Source organism: Amphiprion ocellaris, chromosome 20 (assembly GCF_022539595.1).
Source record: "Amphiprion ocellaris isolate individual 3 ecotype Okinawa chromosome 20, ASM2253959v1, whole genome shotgun sequence".
NCBI lineage: Eukaryota > Metazoa > Chordata > Actinopteri > Pomacentridae > Amphiprion > Amphiprion ocellaris.
In genome coordinates, this window is record NC_072785.1 from 20,896,975 (window position 1) to 20,917,781 (window position 20,807).

The following is a 20,807-nucleotide window of genomic DNA, read 5'->3' on the forward strand; positions in this document are numbered from 1 at the left end:
CCTCTCTAGTCCCACCTGTGTAACTGAGCTGAGGTTTCTTACATTTTAAGTGTCTCGAATCAAGCATAATTTAAAAATAATGGTTGCAGAACATGACCAGCCTGCTTATGTATAAACTGGTGACTATATATGTGGGACTCAAATACAATATTCCAAACCATTCAAAGACAGATCCAGTACCAAACAGTTCTTATCTTTATGAGCCTTTTTGATGGCATGATCAGTGGATTGTTGTTTGTTGCTGTGTCTCGTTTGGGACTTCTGAAGATTTCATGATGACAAACCCAAACCAAAGTTGTTAAAAAAAAATGGGAAGACTATGTGCTATTGTTGTAGTTTCTTTCTTGTGTCGTAGCTTAAGGCCCAAGTCATTTGGATGGATGGGCTTGGCTGTCTGTTTGGTGAAATCATTCTTTGTCCTACCCATTTTCTGATGTACAAAATAACGTCCCCAATGACATCAGTGACTACAACTACACAAGTTGAGCCTGTTTCATTTATTTTCTCTAAACCTTAAATGATTAAACCAAGACATTATCGGTGGTATTTTTTAAAGAATGAAAGAATCTGACAAAGCAATATCTGTTTCTGAGACGAGAACATGTAACTGCATTGTCTGTTATTAAAAACAAAAGAGCAAGTCTGCTCTGATAATTTCATGTGATGTTCTGTGACAAGTGTAAAGATCAGTAAAAGAGATGTTGAAAAAACACTGCTTCTTCTTTTGTTCCTTCGCAACCGTGTTGATCTTTGCAGCGTTTAAACACAATGCGGTGGGATGCGTGTCTGCTTATTGAATTGCTTGCCATCCTGTCTGCTGTTCAGTGGAGTGCAGTGCCGCAGCGTACAGCGCTCACCAAATGTCTCTCAGGTGTCACTTTGCCGTTCAATTCATGTTAATCTTTTTGACATTACGCTCAGTGCAGTCACCTCCACACCCCTCCCTGTGCTCCCTGGCATATCTATTGTCCCTGCAATATTCACTGCATGTAACGTAAAACAGACCCGTCCACCTGCATCCATTACAACCCAGAGATAAGCCAGAGACAAATTCAAAATATACATTTCCACACTCAAGATTACTTCTTGTTGCAGTTGCTGAAAATGCCCCATCAGCTGGAATAATGCAGCATGTGCATATATAGTAGTGTCATCCACTGGCTTTATGGGCTTTAAGTTAAACATTCCTTTGATGCAGTAATGGTACTCCGTGTGTGTGCCCTAATTACTGGATTATTTCTAATACTGTGCAGGTTTTCTATGACATTGCTTCGGATTGCTTGAAAGCAGCTCAGCCATTGTAGTGCGTAGTGCAGTGTGTGTGTGCGGGCATGTGTTTGAGTGTGTGGCAGTAGGATGTAACAGTGTGAAGTGGGGAGGTTAAATCACGGGTCTGAACATCTTGACAGCTCTGTTGCGAGGTGAGGATGGAAGATCATCTTTTCACGACACTTCTGCCGCAGGGGTGTGTGGATCCTGCCGCTCAGCCTGCCCCCATCCTTCTCTGCTTCCACCTCAGATCCTTCAGTATTCCTGTCTCTCATTTTGCAGCACTTTACTCTTATTGGACTGACTGTCACAAATACTGTCACAAAAAAAAAGCACCATACAAAATCAGATTTTTCCATAAAACAATGCCTGGACAACTTACATAAGCGATTGTCAAACATAATAAATAGACTGGATGGAGACAACAGCTAATTTAATAAACACATACACAAATATGTTTAAGGTGTATACAGTAGTTCCCAACCTTTTGGTCTCATATACCTGTAACATCCTGTCAGATATACTCACATACTGCGCGCACCTCTCTGCTTTCATATGCTTTCGTTTGAAAATGTAACTTCATGTTCCTAAATTTGATGCTCACATATCACTTTGTGATTATTACTCTTATTTAGGGGCACTACAGCCTTCTGCCATTATGCTTTGATTCTCTCAGACATACAAATTGTGCCTTGTTCTTACCATTTCTGGGCTGGTTTTCACCAACTTTGCTGTTGGCCTTGTGGTAATACTTTGTTAAAGAGCATAAAAGAAAGATTGTGTGTATGTCCTCCTTAGTGGGGATGGAATCTCCTATAATTTCCTTTGGGACTAATAAAGTTTTATCTTTTCTTACCTTATTTGTGCAGCTATGTCAGCACATGTATGGTTTATTGTTATATTGTTAACTGGCAATTATAGGACACTACATCTCAGGTGATGCTGCAGAGTAATACAAAAGTAATGAAATAAAGTAGTTTTAAGTTTTTTCTATGAAATACAAATATACAATCCTGCATTAAGATAAAATTGCTAAGATGTAAATATTTAGGTCTCCGTCTACCCCTCCCCAGTCACAGCAGCTTGAACACAGGTTCACCAACAACTCTGGTCAAACTACTATAAGCTACATAATGCCAAATTGTTAAGTGGGAGGTATTCAGGTGAACATACTGAAGGAGAATAAAGACACAGAAAGACCCAACTGCAAGCTGACCGGACTGGTTTCTTATATTTGTGACGTCTGAAACCCCACAAGTCTGAATCTGTGTTTTTGAGACTGTCATCAGTGCACTGCAGTTTCAAGGTGGAAAAGTTCAGACTTGGTGATGACCGCTTTTTTCGCTTATGTTTTCCAGCTAATAAAAAAGCAGACCGGAATGGGCATATTAACAAAGAAAAATGAGATTTTTACTAGAGGGGGTCTAGGGCATTTGTAGGAATAGCACAGGCTAGATGGTTCACCCATTTATGTGGTACTTTTAGCCTTTGACCTTTGACATTCATTACTTTATAGTTAGTCAATTGCTTGAGGTTATTTCAACCTTTTATTGACACTTTTAGAACAGAATATATACTTTATTGATCCTTACTAGGAATATATATCAATGGTTACTCACCTTTAACTAAACGTTACAATAATTTCATTGTTTTTAGCCACCTATGCAAACCATGCATCACTTATGTTTAAATTGATTTAAGGCTTCCCTTCTTAGCTTGTTAACCAGTTTCACACACTCTCAATTGTGCAGTGTTTGGTCGTTGCAGTTGACTTACTTATGGGTGTTATTTTCTTATTAAATCCTAATTTCTTTACACTTAAATACCACTTACCCCCTGGTTTGGAATTACTGTACATAACCACAGTTATCTACTGTAATATCAGAATAATTAAGTGCTTAACTCCAACATTAAGAGCATGCAGTTAAGCAAAGCCTTCAAGACATTGTAGAAGCTACAATGTATGTGTGCGTGTGTGTGTGTGTGTGTGTGTTTGCGTGTGTGAATACCAAATGTACATATGTCTACATGCATAACACAGTTCCCTCTCCCAGTTTGTCTGTGTCCCTTCACCCCTTCTCCCCCCACCACGCCTAAGGCAAAGATGGGGACTTGCCAAGTAACACACACAGACACACACACACACGCATCGCCGGGCGAGTGCTGAGGAGAGGGGAGCCGTCATTTGTCAACAAGGAACTTTGGCAGCTCACAGTTGCCATGGGAACTGTCTGTTGCCGAGGACTGGTTTTGCATCACAAGGTCCTCAAATTGGCTCCAAAGCCTCGGAGGTCCCACCCCTCCTCCACCCGGCTCACCTCCGTCTCCCACAGCTTCAAACATATTGTCAGGTTTTTCTTCTCTTTTTTTCTCCCTGTTCTGCTGTCTGCCGCTTCACAGACACAATTTCTGTTTTATTCCCCAGTCAAGTTTTCTCATTAGCAGCGAGATTTGTAGCTGCCGTTTGATTCACAAAGGCTACATGATAGATAGATAGATAGATAGATAGATAGATAGATAGATAGATAGATAGATAGATAGATAGATAGATAGATAGACAGATAGACAGATAGACAGATAGATAGACAGATAGACAGATAGATAGATAGATAGATAGATAGATAGATAGATAGATAGATAGATAGATAGATGCAACATTATTATACAGTAGAGGTAATAAATAGATAAAGAGGGTGTGATACATACAACCAGAACACACAGCTGTTTGCAATAACAAGGACTACAGCAATGATTTGCCCTCTGCAAGTGCTTACAGATTATTATGCCTGAATTTTCATCCATGTCACTGCAGCTCAAGCCCAACAAGTCGATCCCCATAGGATCAATTTGATTCAGCTTACATAACAACCACAGTTCTCCGGCTGTTGTTGATGTTTCTGGGTCTCTCCCTCCAGCATAATGCGCCTGTATTTTCAGTGCAGAAAGAAGCTGTTGGTATTTGATAAGCCCTTGCAACGTGTAGGATGTGGACGGTGAAACAAACTCCCTTCCCCACCCCAGTAGAGCATTCATGTTGCCAAGACAAAGTTGCAGGAGATGAAAGAGATGCATTTCATTGGCAAAGACACCTGGATTTGCAGATTTCTGATGTCTTCAGCTGACTTTGCATTTGTGATCCCATGGCATAAACAAAGCACAACAGGAGGCTGCATGTGAAGTCAGGACACAACTGTTTTCAGTTCTGCAATAATAAAGTAAAAAAAAAAAAAAAAAAAACAGGTGGTATTTTGGTTCCACCAGGTGACAGTACCAACAATGATTCCAAACAAAATTTGGCATATAGTGTGTGTCATTGGCTGATTTTATTCTATATTCACAACAAGACATGTGCTCAAGCAGATGCTACAAAACTGATCTGTCATACCTTGAGTATCTTTCGCACGCTGTCCTTGTTCTGTTTGAATGATTCAAAAATGATTTCACCGTTTTGCATAAATGCCTTAGCCTGAAGGCAAAGTGCTGGATTTGCCAGTTCATTCTTATTCCAACCTTCATCTGGGATCATGAGCTTCGGGTAATAACTGAAAGAATGAAGTCGCAGACACAAGTGGCCAAAACAGGTTTCCTCTAAAGGGTGGCTATGCTCAGCCTGAGAGATAGTGTGAGGAGGGAGCTGGGAGTAGATTCACTGCACCTTTGTGCTGAAAGGTGCCAGGCGTGGTGATTCGGGGTAGCTGATCAGGACGCCTTCGTGGTGCCTTCCTTTTGGAGGTTTTCCAGGCATGTCCAACTGGGAGGAGATTGTTGACCCAGAACCTGCTGGAGGGAAAATGTATCTCATCTGGCCTTGGAACACGTTAGCATCCCTAAGGAGGAAACATATTACATACCTTAGCCTGGTGCCACCACAACTTGACCATAGGTAAGCAGAACAAAATGGACAGATAAATGGACTATTCCAATGTGCTAATTCCAAAAGACCAGGTAAAAAATGGAGAAGTAAACATTAGGTTTAACATTATTTATAGATTTTTATGTTGACAAAAAGTCATATACCAAGTTAACACCCAACATGTCTGTTATATTTACTAAAAGCAAGCAGCAGCCTCAGATACTGGGAAATAATACCAATGTGGAAGTGGCAAAAACAATGCAGTTCTCCAAATGGCCACTTGAGACTGGCTCCAAGAGGGGATCAATCCTCGTAGACCTCCATGTTAAAATGTCCAACTTTACAGCAGAAGCAAAGATACCTACATCATGGTATAAAAGCCACCTCAGCTTGCACTTACACTCATTTTTGGATTAGTCGGACTTAAGCAGAGTCATGCACTTCCAAGATGGTCACAGCTGGGCCCACCACACTGAGCTATACAGTTAACCTATGAATGACATTAATGAGGGTTTGTTCATCTTTACACATAGCTAATTACTTACAACTGCACTCACCAATATTTTTTTATGCAGAATAATTCTAAATGATCATGTGTCATATAAAAGGGTTCACTCCTAGTAACTAACAGGGAATTATCTCACAACTTTGCAATTCCACCTAGTTCTACAAAGTTTATCAGTATCTAGTAGGAGAAGGTATACCCTCTACCTAGTGTAATTGGATTGGTTAGGGTCTCATTTAACTGCAGCAGGTCCTCAGGCTGCTGTACCACTATGTCCAATATGCGAGTCTCACATTTGGGATTTTGTTTATTATGTTCAAAGTCTGGAACAGAGGTATGCAAACTGGTTGAAGGGTGAAACCCAGAGTGGTTGGTACTGTTGCCTCACTGTTGCCTCAAGATTTGGGATTTGAACCTGCTGGTCTTCTGGGGCCTTTCTATGTCAAGTTTTCATATTCTCCCTGCACCAGCTTGCGATTACTGCCAGGTGCAACAGCCTTTTACCACAGTCCAAAGACATACATGCTAAGTTAATGAGTGACTTTGAATTGGCTATACGTGTGAGTGTGAGGGTACACAATTGTCTCCTTGTGCTAGCCATGTGAAGGACATAGTGTACCCTGCTTTATGCCTCATGTCAGCTGGTATGGGCTCCATTCTTCCACAACCACCTACAGGATGAAGCAGGTAAAGCAGATGGATGAATAATGGATTAGGGCAGATTTTCCACAGGTCCATCTTTGACTGGTTTCACATATCCATCTGCATCTTGAGTGGTTTGATTCACTCTGAGGCGATAGCTCGTGTTAATTCTATTTCCACTGGCAGCAGCCAGGTTTCTTTTCAATTGTTTTAATGAAAACACTCAAACATAGTTAGCAACTAGCTTTTCAGTGAAAGCAGTGGAGGATCGACCATCTATACATCCAGATATTTCCTCCTGGTCTTGTCGGAGAACATAACAGCAAAAAGGAGAGTGAATTTTGGACACTCCCCAAGTGGCCAGAAACACAGCTTGAGCGGACTGCTAATGCTGCTAAGTTCACCCAAAATAGCTGATTAGCTGGAATCTGTACTGGTTTCTGAAAAGGAAATGAAAGAACAATATGGCGTCTTTGTTATTTGCTAAATATGCAGCTATGTTTTCGATGACAAGCTGTCATCTCATCTCATGCTCAAAGTCACACTTATTAGATGTAACATTAATTAGACTGTACCGAAAGTTCATTAGTATTCTTTGAGCTGCTTCAGTGTTCACATTCTGACTTTTATTTTCTCTCCCTTCAGTCTTTAATTGCTGTTAAAATCACGTTCTGTCAGAGTTGTTCTGACAGTGCAGCTGGAGTTTAAGAGTGAGCAGATTTTAGCCTGTAACACGGAGTGAGCAGTCAAGCATCCAGGTGGGAGGTAGGAGAGTTACAGTAGCAGTGTGAAGGGAAGTAGGCAGGAGTGAAAGGCCACACCCTGTCTGAACACTGATATATTTGGCAACAATTCAAGTTTCCTGTCAAGGTCTTGAATCACTCTCCTTGTTTCAGCATGTAGAGGCAATGAGGCCTGACGGACCTGAGAGGAAGAATGAGGTTAAATGTTGGAGGAGGGGAGAGGACGCCTCAGAGCATCCGCAACATGTCCTCTTTTAACCTTGTTCTATATCTGTTCTGCCGCATTCCCCATTTTTCTACCACACCAACTGTGCAACCCCTGGGATCAGCTGATAAGCTGAACATCTCTCCACCCCTGGCCCACTGTCCTATTTCCTCAGGTCAAGTCCTTTACTGCTCTGCACCACGGTTGCTTTGAACTGACTGTAAAATATATCGCGACTCAGGATAGACAGGATGGAGTGACAAATGTGAAAAACTATGAGCCTGTTAGCTTTGATCTAACCTTTTCATCTCACTTGCTCTACCGTTTTCAGTCTTCACTTCTGAATTTCAAATGTCAGCCCCCTTTTTTTTCTCTTTTTCCTTCTTGGCTGCATTTATCACACAAGGCAAGCCAGGTCATCTGTGTCTGATTAAAGCCACTCTCCTGGTCTCTCGGCTTAAAGCACGACTTGTCTCGCATTGTGTTTTGAAGCGCATATGAGTGGTGCAACCAAGCTGAAAGATGCTGCAGACAGAAAGAACTCAGCAGGGCATTTGGACAACATTTGCCTGTGATACACAGACTAGCCAGTGGGTAAATTAGTGTTAAACATCTCCCTTTAAATACCCATCACATCAACAACAAGGGCCACAGCATTCATGTAGACACATAGAGCAATAGATGCTTACATATGTGTAAGTTTATTCTTTCATAAATCATGGTTTTCTAGGTGCATGATTTTGAAACTAAATATACCATTCTATAGCAGTTATGTAAAGATATACTGCAAAAATAGCATCATCCATCCATCCATCCATGACCTATATTAACTCTATGCTGTAGAAGGTTGCAGGGTTAACATGAAGAGACAGATCACCATTCATGCTGACACTCACAGCCAGTTTAGAATCACTGTTTAACCTGCCATATGTCTTTGGACTGTTGGAGAAGGCTGGAGAACCTGGAGAAAACCCAAACAGACACAAAGACATCATGCAAACTCCTTGTACAGAGGCCTCAGCAGACCAGCAGATTCAAATCCAGAACCTTATTGCAGTGAGTTTACAGTGTTAACCACTGCATCACTATTCAGCTCTCTTAATGCTTCCATAGTAATGTCATTCAGGCCTCTGCTCCCTCTTCTGCCAAATGTAAAATCAGTGCCATTAATGCTCTTTTACCTACATAATGGCGGTGCATTTCCTTTTCCCAATAATCGGTAAAGTCTAATAAAATGTGTGCTGCAGTTGGAACCTGGCAACCATATGTGAGACTGTGACCCATACAAGGATGCCAGGAATTCTCAAGCCTGAGAAACAGAAACCAGCATTTGCACATCTTGAACTTTAGCTTGTTTTTCAGCTTTATTTGCAGCTGAAATATCCATAAAGAGCTTTCTCAGAGGTTCATCCCTTGTCACCACTGACTGTATCCAGATAAGTGTAAATAGAGACTCAGTCAGATCTCTAAATCTGCCAGCATTCATCATATCAAAGCCATGACTCAGATCGTCCTCTGAGTCATTTCCAGTGCTCTCCTTAGCCTCAAATAACCTGAAACTCCAGACTCTAATTGGCATGAAAACTAAAGTGTTATTAGCTGGTTTCTGCGTCTCTTGTGTTTTTGTGGTTGAGTTAAGAATTATGGTTCCCAGTGTAACCAATTAAAGCACAGACAAACAGGGAGGTCTTGCATTAAGATAGGCCAGAAGTGCATTGTTGAACCATAATAATCATTATAATGAGAGTTGTTCAGATTCAGGGGTGGACACTCAGAATACTGATATCCAAACTCATTTTCATAGCAGTTATTCTTTGCTTTCGTTTCCTTTCCATTCTACCCAGTGCATTCATTTGACCTAAAGTGGTTAAAGGAAACGTGGCATTTAGTGTTATCACTGTTATCACTCCCACTCATATCCAGTGTTTGAGCTTGAGCCATAGAGAAAGTCCCTCCTACACATTAATTTCTCAGTGAAAAGCACTTAAAAAGTGATGTTACCTAAAGAAAAAGAGATAAACAACAGCACTAATGTGATTTTTCCAGTGGCTTTATATAATGCATCAACAGACTGTAGTACAGAGAAAAAGGGGGGGTTGTTGACAATATCCTCTGCAGAATTCAATACAAATGCATTTTGGTTAAGTCAAAATTAAATTTATGGGCTTTCTGGGAACACAAGTCATGCTTTTATGTCCAAATGAAATGACATCTCATCTTGGCGAGGAGAGAAAAACAGAATAAGTTCTTACCGTCCAAACAAACACAAACTGGCCTATTATATGACAAAAGAAGACCAAGTTTCAACCACAATGTTAAATTTATGGGAGATGGTTGTTAAAACAATATAAAAGATCCCACTACAAAAGTTTCCTCTTGTAGAATAGCTGCATAGCAACCACAAACCTAGATGAAAATATCTGACACTCTAAGCTTAGCTTTAATATACAAAACAGATAATAAATGACATGAAGGCCAGTTAACTTTAAACTCCCTAATTACACTGATCAGTAGCAAGTTAAGTATGACCGTATGACCCATCTAAGAACACAGTGCAAGTATCATTTTCTGCCTAATACTACATGGAAAAAAAACGCAAAGTTACTTTTGGCTTTAAAATGTATAACATTTCAGATTTATTCTGCTTTTGAGTCATTCTCCGAAGACGTGCAGTCCAACCACAGCAGGAACTGAAAGTGTTAAAGTGTTGTTTCAAATTACTTCACTGCGCTCTGCATTTGAAAAGAGAACAAATCCAGTTTCAGATTATGACCTTGGTAAATATCCACCTACTTGACATTGGCATGTCAGCATTCACACTGTGATACTTCCTCTTAGCCTAGAGCAACATAATGTACAACTCAAGTGGCAGCATTCAGGGCTATAAAATTAAACCAATGCAAGTCGTGTCTAAAAATGGCAGTTCCTCGAGTGGCCACTTGAGGCTGCTACAACAGCAGGTCAATGCTCACAGAGCTCCATGTTAAAATGTTCAATTTCACATCAGAAATAAACATGTTTACAGCCTAATACAAAAATGGTTCTTGTCTCTATAGCTAATTTTCCTCTTCATGACAAATGTACAGAAGGTGATTTTTTATGTAACTCACCAATTTCAATTGTGTTAAGGCTTAAAGTTATGCATTCTAAAGGGCATACAAGGCCCACCTCAGCTCCACTAACACTCCACCTCTTTGTTATTTTTTGGACTAGCCAGGATTTAGGAGGATGCTGACAAGATGGCCTTAGCCACCACTCTTCAAAACCATTGTTCAGGAAACCTATGGATGATGTCACAGAGGGTTTATCTATTTTTTTCCACTTCTTTACCCTCACCTCAACTGGTTGATGCCCTCCCTGAGCCTGGTTCTGCTGGAGGTCTCTTCTTGTTTAAAGGAGTCGTTTCTCTCCGTTGTCACCAATTATGCTCCTCATCAACAATTGTTGGATTCATTGGGTTTGTAATGTATAATGTAGGATCTTGACCTTAATATTCAGATTAGTCGGGTAACTGGTTAGAGTGTATAATGCTGTAAGATCTTATTCTCAACACTTTAGTTAGTCCAGGTAATTTGTATCATAAATGTGTAATATTGTAGGGTCTTAAATCCTTAGGTAAATTTACATTGTAATATTGTATGGTTTTAAACCAAACACTTACACTTGTTACACAAATTGGTGACACCAGTCTTATTTCTTTATTGGAAAACACTTTTGCTTAATGGTTGTGTTTCAAATGTGCTCTTTAAATGATGGGGACTTGAGTTACACAGTCAATGTAGCAGCTTCGGAGAACTGGTAGCATGGCTCAGGACTCTCGGCTGTGTTAATTAACTAGATTGCAATGGCTACAGCTACCGGCTTGGATTTTAGCATTAGCATTAAATATCCCCAGAAGATCATAGCTAGTTATTCCTGTGAGTGCTTGATTTATTCTCTGGCACCAAAATCAGCCCAATATTTTCCTCAACCAACACAGTGTTGCATAAACTAATGACCAGACTAATAATATTTGCTGTAAATTTTCTTGGTCTCTAAGGAATAAAGTCTAAAGGTTTTGGTGACAATTGTGAATGACTAATGAGTAATTTGAATCACAGAGCAAATTTATGATTTAATTACTCTTATAGGTTCACATGAAATATTACATTTTAATTTAAAAACATACTGTATATGAGTATTACTTCTTTTTACTTCATAGGGAGTTCACAGCCTGTCTCACTTCAGAATGTTTAATGGTTTAGATGAAGGGTTTACCTAAATCCTTCCTTTACACTGAAAACCTGTGAAAACCTCAAGCTTCTACAGAAGTCTATGTGCCAGCAGGAAAAACTTCTCTATGGAAATTTTATGTGAAAATGTCTCTACGCTGGTGTGTGTGTTGGTGTGGCAGGGCTGGTTGTGCCGCACTGTATACCATCCGTAGAGCTCACCAGGTGGCTGCAGTTAGAAGAATGAATGTAGTTTCACTGGTGTGTAGAAATGTATACCCTGACCCCCTCCCCGTCTTCGTCAAACACTTCACCGCTCTCTTCGGAACCCAGAAGGCCTCTGAACAATAGATGCAGTGTACTCGAGACCGTCACTGAAATGACCGCTGCGAGAGCTCGCCTGTGTTGGTCCGCTTTGTCCATGTGTGAAAATGGCATCTGTGCGTTCGTTTCTATATGCATGCAGGTTTGTTTGGCTGCGTGTGTGTGCAGACGTTGCCATTTCTCAGAGAACTGAAGACGCATTCTTTGAGCGGTGGGCGGCCCGAAGGAAGCCCAGGAGCTTTCAGATGCTATGACGAGTTCGCTGTTTAACTTGGAGAGCCCTACTGTTATTTCTGTCTAACCTGTGGTGAGCTGGCAACACTCTCTGAAATGGACCTGGAGGACCACTGGGAGGAAAACCAAGTGTAGGGGATGAATGGGAAGCAGGGCGGTGAGATAGAGACAGACAGAAAGAGAAGGAGACCTCACACACCAGAAATTTTTAGAGTTTAACTGAAGAAAAACAAACCAAAAAGGGCGTTGTAAAGAGGCCTCTGAGTCCAAGCTGTTATGACTACACCTCTCTGTGTGTATTTGTGTATGGTAATGTGTTTCTATGGGAGTGTGTCTGTGTGAGTGTGAAAATGTGTGTGCATAAAAAGGGCTGTGTGTAAAGTATTAGTGACAGTGCTGTAGCTTCATGTAGAGGAAGCCCAGTGAGGTGTTTATTGAGCTATAACTGGAGATCTCTCGAGACAGGCTACACACACAGTTGCTAATTATTTGAACTGATTTTTAAACTGGGATATTTTCATGGCAGTCCAAGCTGTAAAAGTGCTCCAACTGTGAATCATGTAACATATGTATGGGAAAATGAATAGGATTTTTACCAGAGTGACTGAAATACCTCCATCGGCTTTCCAACTGTACAGGCTGTCTCCTAGGTTTGTTAGGGGGATGAACAGTATTGTTGAAAGTGCTTTCTGCTGAAATAGCATGAACATACCTCCACACCTGTACATTATACAAGATACCAATGTGTATGTACATTATTTTTGCACAAAGAATGGTATTCTCTGCTTTTTGCACTGTATTATCACTAACAATTATCATTTTGCACTACTGCATTTATATATTATTTTTACACGTGTAAATATCTGGATATATTTTATATTTTTATTATTATTTTTTCTCTTCATCTTTCTATCGTTATTTTATTGTTCTCTTTCCTTATTCCTAGGGTGACACCAATAGCCAAATCCATATTCCTTGTCTGTTGTGTACGTACTTCTGAATCTGATTCTGATATGTGAATTAGTGCAAGAATTTTTTGTTTGTTTTAAACCTATAAAGCCAGGGCTGTGCATGAACTGTGGAATGTATATAAAAGATGACTGCCACCACTGTGACATCATGCACTGGTTTGTTGACTGCTGTCTTTAAGTCTTGTGGTTCAGGCTTAAAACAGTTCTCCATTGTCTTTAATATTCAGAGCCGGAGTCTCTGTCAATCTTCTGAACAGACAGAAATTTTACTGATTAGAATGTTACACTCTGCTTTTAATTGTGATGCCATGTGTACGTTCCTTGACATTCCCCCACAGAAACATGCATGTGACTAGAGTCACCAGCTCAGCTGCAGCACAAGTACCCTAACAGTGACTCTTTCAATAAGCCATAATGTGATTCTAGTGGCTCTCTCCTGCTCTTTTCAGTCAGACATGCACACCTCTGTTGCATTTTGTACATATGCTGGTGTGAAGCTAAATTTGAAGGTGTAGTTACGCTTTCAGTTGCACAAATGTTTCATCAGGTACAATTACACACTGGAGCTGCAACAGAAGAGAACATTCTCATCCCCACTACAGGATGCTGAACACAGAGGGACCCGCGAAATGAACAACTGCCCAGGAGCCCCAGAAATAAAAGCTATGACATATCCTCCATCCGCCATCTTGTCAACTGGATGTTATTCTGAATCAAACAATTATTCCTCCGTTTTGTGTTTTGTTGTGCTTGATAGAACTTCCCACAGGTGTTCCACTGGGTTAAGATCTGATGATCCACTGAGATCCTATTGCATCGATTCACTGCTGACGACTGCCGACGTCTGACGTTACGGTGAGCGTATTGCGTCACTTCCTGTTGTATCGCTGTGTTGTGTTCTGTGACTGTTGTAGCTTATCCACTCCATCTAATTTGATATTCATTAAATCTGTGTGTAGCGGTAATATTTGAATCGTAACATACACTCGTTTTCTTCAAGCACCTTCTCAGTACTTAATTCTAAGTTAATCTGTTATCTCTGTCCGCTAGCCTAGCACTTAGCAGTTAGCATGGCTTCTCCCTCTTCCTCTCCTTCTCTTTCCTGCTCACTGTGTCACATTTTTAGTTACTCCTCTGCCTCCTTTAGTGATAACGATATCTGTAATAAATGTAGTCTCTTTGTAGCTTTGGAGGCGAGGCTCTCTGAATTGGAAGCGCGGCTCCGCATCATGGAAAACACCCCGCTAGCTGTTAGCCAGGCCCCCTTAGCCGGTGTTCCAGTTTAACTTGTGATCAGGTTAACTGGCGATAGTTTCCGTCTCTAGATGTTTCGTCCGCAGATTCGCCACGATCAGACCTGGATTTACGTGAAATAAAGATACCAGATAAAGAAGACCTCGCTGAAAAACGTCGGCATCACTACTTAACAAAGTCTATATCCATGTAAATATCATCTACAGACAGTAAAAAGAAATGTGCGGGCCGAAATAAAAAACACGTATTTTTCAAGTATGGTGAGAGGATTTGAAACCACGTAATCCAGCGATAAAATTGTGAAACCACCGTTTTACTCATTGTGCTACTGATCAGCTCTGCAAGCATTCCGCTTCATCCATATAGATCACTGCCATCCTGTCAGGTGTTTGTAACCATAAAAATCTAATAAAAATTAATACCACTATTTCAACTGAGCGAAGAAACAGGACAATTAAATGTGGTCTGTTAAATATAAGATCTCTCTCGTCTAAATCTCTGTTAGTAAATGATTTGATAACAGATCACCAGATTGATTTGTTCTGTTTGACTGAAACCTGGTTGCAGCAGGAAGAATATGTTAGTCTAAATGAATCAACTCCTCCTAGTCATACTAACTGTCATGTTCCTCGAATCACAGGCCGAGGAGGAGGAGTGGCAGCAATTTACCACTCTAGCTTAAAAATGAACCAGAGACCTAAACCTAGTTACAGTTCATTTGAAAAGCTCACTCTCAGTCTCTCTCATCCAGATGTAAAAGCTCAGAAACCAGTTTTATTTGTTGTTGTATATCGTCCTCCTGCTCCTTACTCTGAGTTTTTATCTCAATTCTCAGACTTTTTATCTGATTTAGTGCTCAGCTCAGATAAAGTGATTATTGTGGGTGACTTTCACATTCATGTTGATGTGGACAGTGACAGCCTTACGACTGCTTTTAATTCAATATTAGACTCAATCAGGTTTTCTCAACATGTAAATAAACCAACTCATAGTTTTAATCACACCCTTGACCTCGTTCTGACTTGAATTGAATTGATGACTGTGAAAGCCATAACACATAATTCAAATCATAGAAATGTTTCATCATCTCATAATTGAATCAGGTGATCTGTGGAACAACTTTGTACTGATTTGTGGTGACTATTCCCTGTAAGGGGTGTAGCGTACTAAGGAGCAAAACACTCCAGAGCACCACACAAAGATCCAAAGACCCTCTTCCAAAGCTATAAATTTGGTAAGACACCATTTCAGGAGACAGCTAACCCAAAATTCACCTCCAAATGGAACATCTGCTGATCGGATGTTTACTACTAAAGGACCACTCACAGCACTTTTGGAGACAACAGGATGCCTCCTACCTCCACAAGGATCTGATAAGGGTCATAAAGTGTCAACTGTGAGGAAAACCACACCTCTGCAGGACTGGCATTCTGACCTTCTGATCTCAATACCTAACACACAGAACTTGGTATGCAGGAATGAATTGAACAGTTTAAATCAGAACATTAAAGAAATGCACCATCATCGGAATGATGATCTGGACTCAGTCTCTGATACCAGGTTGATGAGGACCAGGATGGAAGAAGAACACATGGAATCTGAAGTGTTTGTGGAAGATGCACACACATGACACACTAATACCCCCTCCTCTCTGTCACAGACCACAGCTATAAAAGACACAGAGACTTTTCACTCTAAGCATATATTCTACATATGTCTTCTTTTTCTTATTAGTGAATGTATATGATTTTATGTTTAACCATGTTATAAATGTAGCCTGAAGTCTACAATTTGTAAGTTTATTCTTATTGTTACACCTTTTATTATTATCTCAGGAACCATATGAGATAAACATGTTGTGTTTGGTGTAATTTTAATCATTAATTTGGTGTTATTTCAGATCTGTCATCATCATAAATGTTGAACAATTGGATTACTACATTTAAGAAAAGAACTAAGAGTAAGTTTTAAAGGTATTTGGCCTCTGACCTCTCCTGGACAGTAAAGCTTAACACCACCCACTGGGAGGAACACATCCATGATTGGTTAGATGCTGATTTGCATTTGGCTCCAAAACTTTCTATCTAGAGGAAAGTATCTGGAATGCAACTTAGTTTAGTTTAGTTTTTGGTTTAGTTTTAGTTTTTGTTTTGGCTTTTTGAAGAATGTAACCTGGGCTTTTAGAAAAATTCAACTTAGGTTTGTAACTGGGCTTGTAAGAATGGGTTTGTAACAAAGGATCTTAGGCAAATGCAAATCTTAGGAGAATGCAACTGGACTTAAGAATTGCTTAAGAACTACAACAGCACAAATATTTTCTTAATAACTATGAGCATTTATTCACTGTTGTTGTCATGTCATTGTTGTTTGTTTGTAGTATTAGTTAATAAATGTGTGTATAATTATCATCGGTTCTACCATGTATTTCTTTGTTTTGGGAACTGGAGGTCAATGAAATCACAGTTTCTGACTTTCAGAATGAGACTGATGATCAACTTCATTTTAATCAAAGTCTCTTTGAGACTTAGCTTAAATTGATATTTTCCTCAGGCGAGCTGAGGATGGTAAATTAACGAGTGCAATTTTTTATCATGAAGTGTAGTTTCTAACATTTCTACATGTGCCGCTACAGGGGACAAGTTGACCCAAACTATGCCAATAAAATGTTCTGGTTTTTCCCTCAGTTCGTCATCCATTGGTAGTTCTAGTCTGGAGTTTTGACAGCGTCGGAAAGTCTTTCCAGTACACAAGTCTTGTTACATCACAGGATTAAAATCCTAAAACCATTTACAAATGAAGATTCATCCAGCTCCTGTTTTGGGCCAAAGTGTACATATTTGGTCTAATGTAGCTCTTAAGGGCTGTACCATGTCCAGTAGGTCATGCAGATGTGTCTGTGAACATAGTTTAAGGATGAGAAAGCGCAAACCTTTTCTTGAACTTCTTCCCATGTACACATGTGCCTTGACCCATGAACCATTCGTCATTTTCAGCCTGGAGGAATATACAGTCTTGTTACACATGACCTGGTGTAAGTGCATGTGTGTTTCTCTTTAATTTGTTTTTCGGTTGTTTTTTCTCTTTTGCCTTGCAACATGTGTTTAATGTGGTGAAAAGGTCTGTTTTAGCCCAAAGCAGGAACTTTCCCTAAACATAATCAAGTAGTTTTGATGCCTAAAATTGAAAATGAAAGTAGAAAGCGACTGAAAATGAAACTGAAGTCACAAAATAAAATTAACAAAACGAAATGGTGTGACATGGAGAATAAACCTCAGTCTCCTGGATCAAAGTCTTGTGACTTACTCCATGACAACCTCTCCAACTTCAATATGAGGCTCTTTTAAATTGGAAACCTCTTTCATGTCTGTCGGTGTTGCACAGTGACACCTCAACACTTGTGTGTATCTTCTCAACAGCGTTGACAAAGTGGCAGTATCTGACACTCTGGTAGTGAGAGCAGATCGGCCACACTTGACCAAAGCATAACAGAACCACCACCATGTTTGTCTGTGGGTCAAAAGCTGTTCTTTTTTCCTCTACACTTTCCTCTTTCCATCAACTCTGCTGGTTTCCTTCTGGATGTTTTTGTGGACTGCAGCATGACCATTCTGTTTTCTGAGCTTATCTCTGCTCTGCATCTTGTGGTGAACTCTTTGAGGTTGTGGACATGAAGTCATTTTCTTGATTGTTGACAAGGAAACAGGTTTGCTGGTATCCCGGAGAACATTCTTAACTTGTGCAATCATCAAGGTTTTATTCTTTATACCATGTAAATAGTTTTCTTCTCATCCACAAGACTTGTGCAGACATTTTGTTTTCCTTTGTGCATTCTGACAAACTAGCAAGTTTTGATTTCTTTCTTCATCCACATGGTCACCTCTTTATTGCTCATATTGTTAGACAGCTCCACCTCAGTCTAAAAGATAATCAACTCTTAGCCACATGGAAGTATTTAGCAAATGTGGGAACTCCTTCAAGACAGCAACACACAGCTGGCCAAAAGCTGTTTAGTAGCCAAGTTTCCAAATGCATCTGAACTCTTGTAATACGGGCAATTTGTGACATAAACTTGATTCCTTAAAACTGAATCTTGGTACTTCAACATAGTACAGGCAGCAGTATATGCTGAGATGAAGAGGCAGGGGGGCTAAATATGTGCAACTGTCAAGTAGTGGAAAGTAACCAAGTACATTTACTCAAATACTGCACTTCATGTGCAATTTTGAGTTACTTGTGTATTTTTATTTTCTGCTACTTGATACTTCTGTTCAAATACAACTTAGATGAAAACATTGTACTTTTTACTCCACTGCATTTTGAAAATTACAGATTTAGTTTAATAATAGAACATATAATCAACAAATAACTTGTGATTTAACATTATAAATCAAAATAAAACTTTATTGATCTTCAGGAGTAAAGTAGCCAAGAGGATAGACTATTTAAAGTTGTTAAACACATTATTGCAGCAATGTTTTATATATACAGTAATGTCATTATTCTGAAATGTGCTGATCTCCAGTGTAAGTACTTTTACTGCTGGCACTGTACATACATACATTTTGATATATTTGTAAATATACATTTAAATGAATGACTTTTGCTTGAAACCCTGTGGTATTGATACATTTACTTAAGTACGAGATTTGAATACTTTTTTCCACCTCTGATAACTGCTGAAACACTTATATTCTGGACAGCAGCTGAGTGAAAAAACAAATCCAGCCCTTACCATTTGATTGAGGCATGTTCTTTTGATATCCACTCCTGTTACATCAGGAGGAAAACATGAGAGCAGATTTTGAGCAAGAAAGAAAAAAACAACTGCTACAAATCTGCCTCTGTGTTCTTTGAAATCGTGCCTCGCACATTGATTGCTGCTTGAATGTGTTTTGTCCTCATGCGATCCTTTTGTCATAAATAAACCACATTGATTTCTGCATGTGTTCATCTGCGGGTGTGTGTGTTGTATTTGTTTAGGATGCAGAAACAAGCTGAGCGTTGTCCAGTTGAGGGCCTCCAGCCAGTGGGCTTCCTTCACTCGCCAGGCTTTATTGTTCCTCAGGCTCTCTCTGCTCAGCAGGAGGATGTTGTCTGTTTCTTGATTCTCTTACCGGCCCTACACACACACACACACACACACACACACACACACACACACACACACACACACACACACACACACACCCCATTCATGTGGGAAAGAATGGGCCCAGTCTGGATTAGGCTATTCCCCTGCGTAACACTAGACAAGGCATTCAATATCTCCAGCCTTCTCTGTCCAAACAGTGACTTGGCACAGGCTCAGTGGAGGGCTGGAAAATCCCAGAGCTGCCGTATAGTTTTTTGGTGTGACCCACTCTTTTATTATAATGACTCTATAAATGCTTACAGACCCTCAACTTGGCCCATCCTGTCAGGGATTTCAAGAAAATCCGGCTGCACAGACTCACCAACATTATGCACACATCACAGTGAGAACACATACGTACAAATGAACCTCTGTAGAAAATACACAACAACACAAACGACGTATTCTTTCACCGTGTCCACTTTTCTTATTGGGAGTCAAGCAGTGGCAGCTGGGAAAGAGACAGCTGGGACTCCTTAGTCTTGCTCCTCTGCTTCTAGACACACACACACACACACACACACACACACACACACACACACACACACACACACACACACACACACACACACACACACACACAGGGGGATTGAAAAATGAGAGCCTTAGTACTAAGGAATCACATGACACACACACACACACACACACACACACAAAACATCATTTCTCATACACACTGGAAAGCAAACGATCAGTGATGTGGGAGGAAGACGTGAGAAGAGGGGAGAGGTGGAGGAGAAAGAAAAGCAGTTCAGCGAGTTTATAGAAAGCCATCATGTTCGACAGATTTTTTTTTTCCACCCGTATTGTTTCTGTGGGCGCTGTGAGGCTAATAAAGGCCATCAAATCATTCAGACATTCTCAACCTCGCTGTGAAGTTTCAAAGGCACTTAACTCGTGCTCTGACCAGCCTTGGAAGCTCAGAGGAAGACAAATAAAAAGACGAGTGAAAAAGTCAGGAATTTAATTTGTTCCTCCTCCTTTTCCTCTCCCCTACCTCTTACATCTGGAAAATCATAATGTGGCAGCTTATGGTGGAAGCCAGTAAGATACTGTCTGACATTCCCCTCCCCTCTCCTTCTCAGTTTCTGGTCTTTCAGCACCTCTGGACTCTTCCTGCATCTTTTTCCACTCTCATTTCAGTGGTTTCACCTCTTTACATGCTTTCTTTGTCCTTCTCATTTTTCTGTTGAGGCTTTTTTTTGGATGATTTTGTTGGCAAAACTGTGGAAGTGAGTTTTATCACTCCTTGTTTCTCACCTTCTCTTCTTTTCCTCCTGTGTCTTTTCTATTTTAAGAAAATCAGAAACAACAGACCTGTAAAGACTTTTTATTTAAAAAATTAAGGTTTTCTCGATACAATACCAATCAGAAAAAATGGCAAAAGGGTATTTTCTTTATATATACTATTCTCTAAATCAAAATGCACAAATAGAATTCTGCATTAAACTAAAACAAGTCAAAC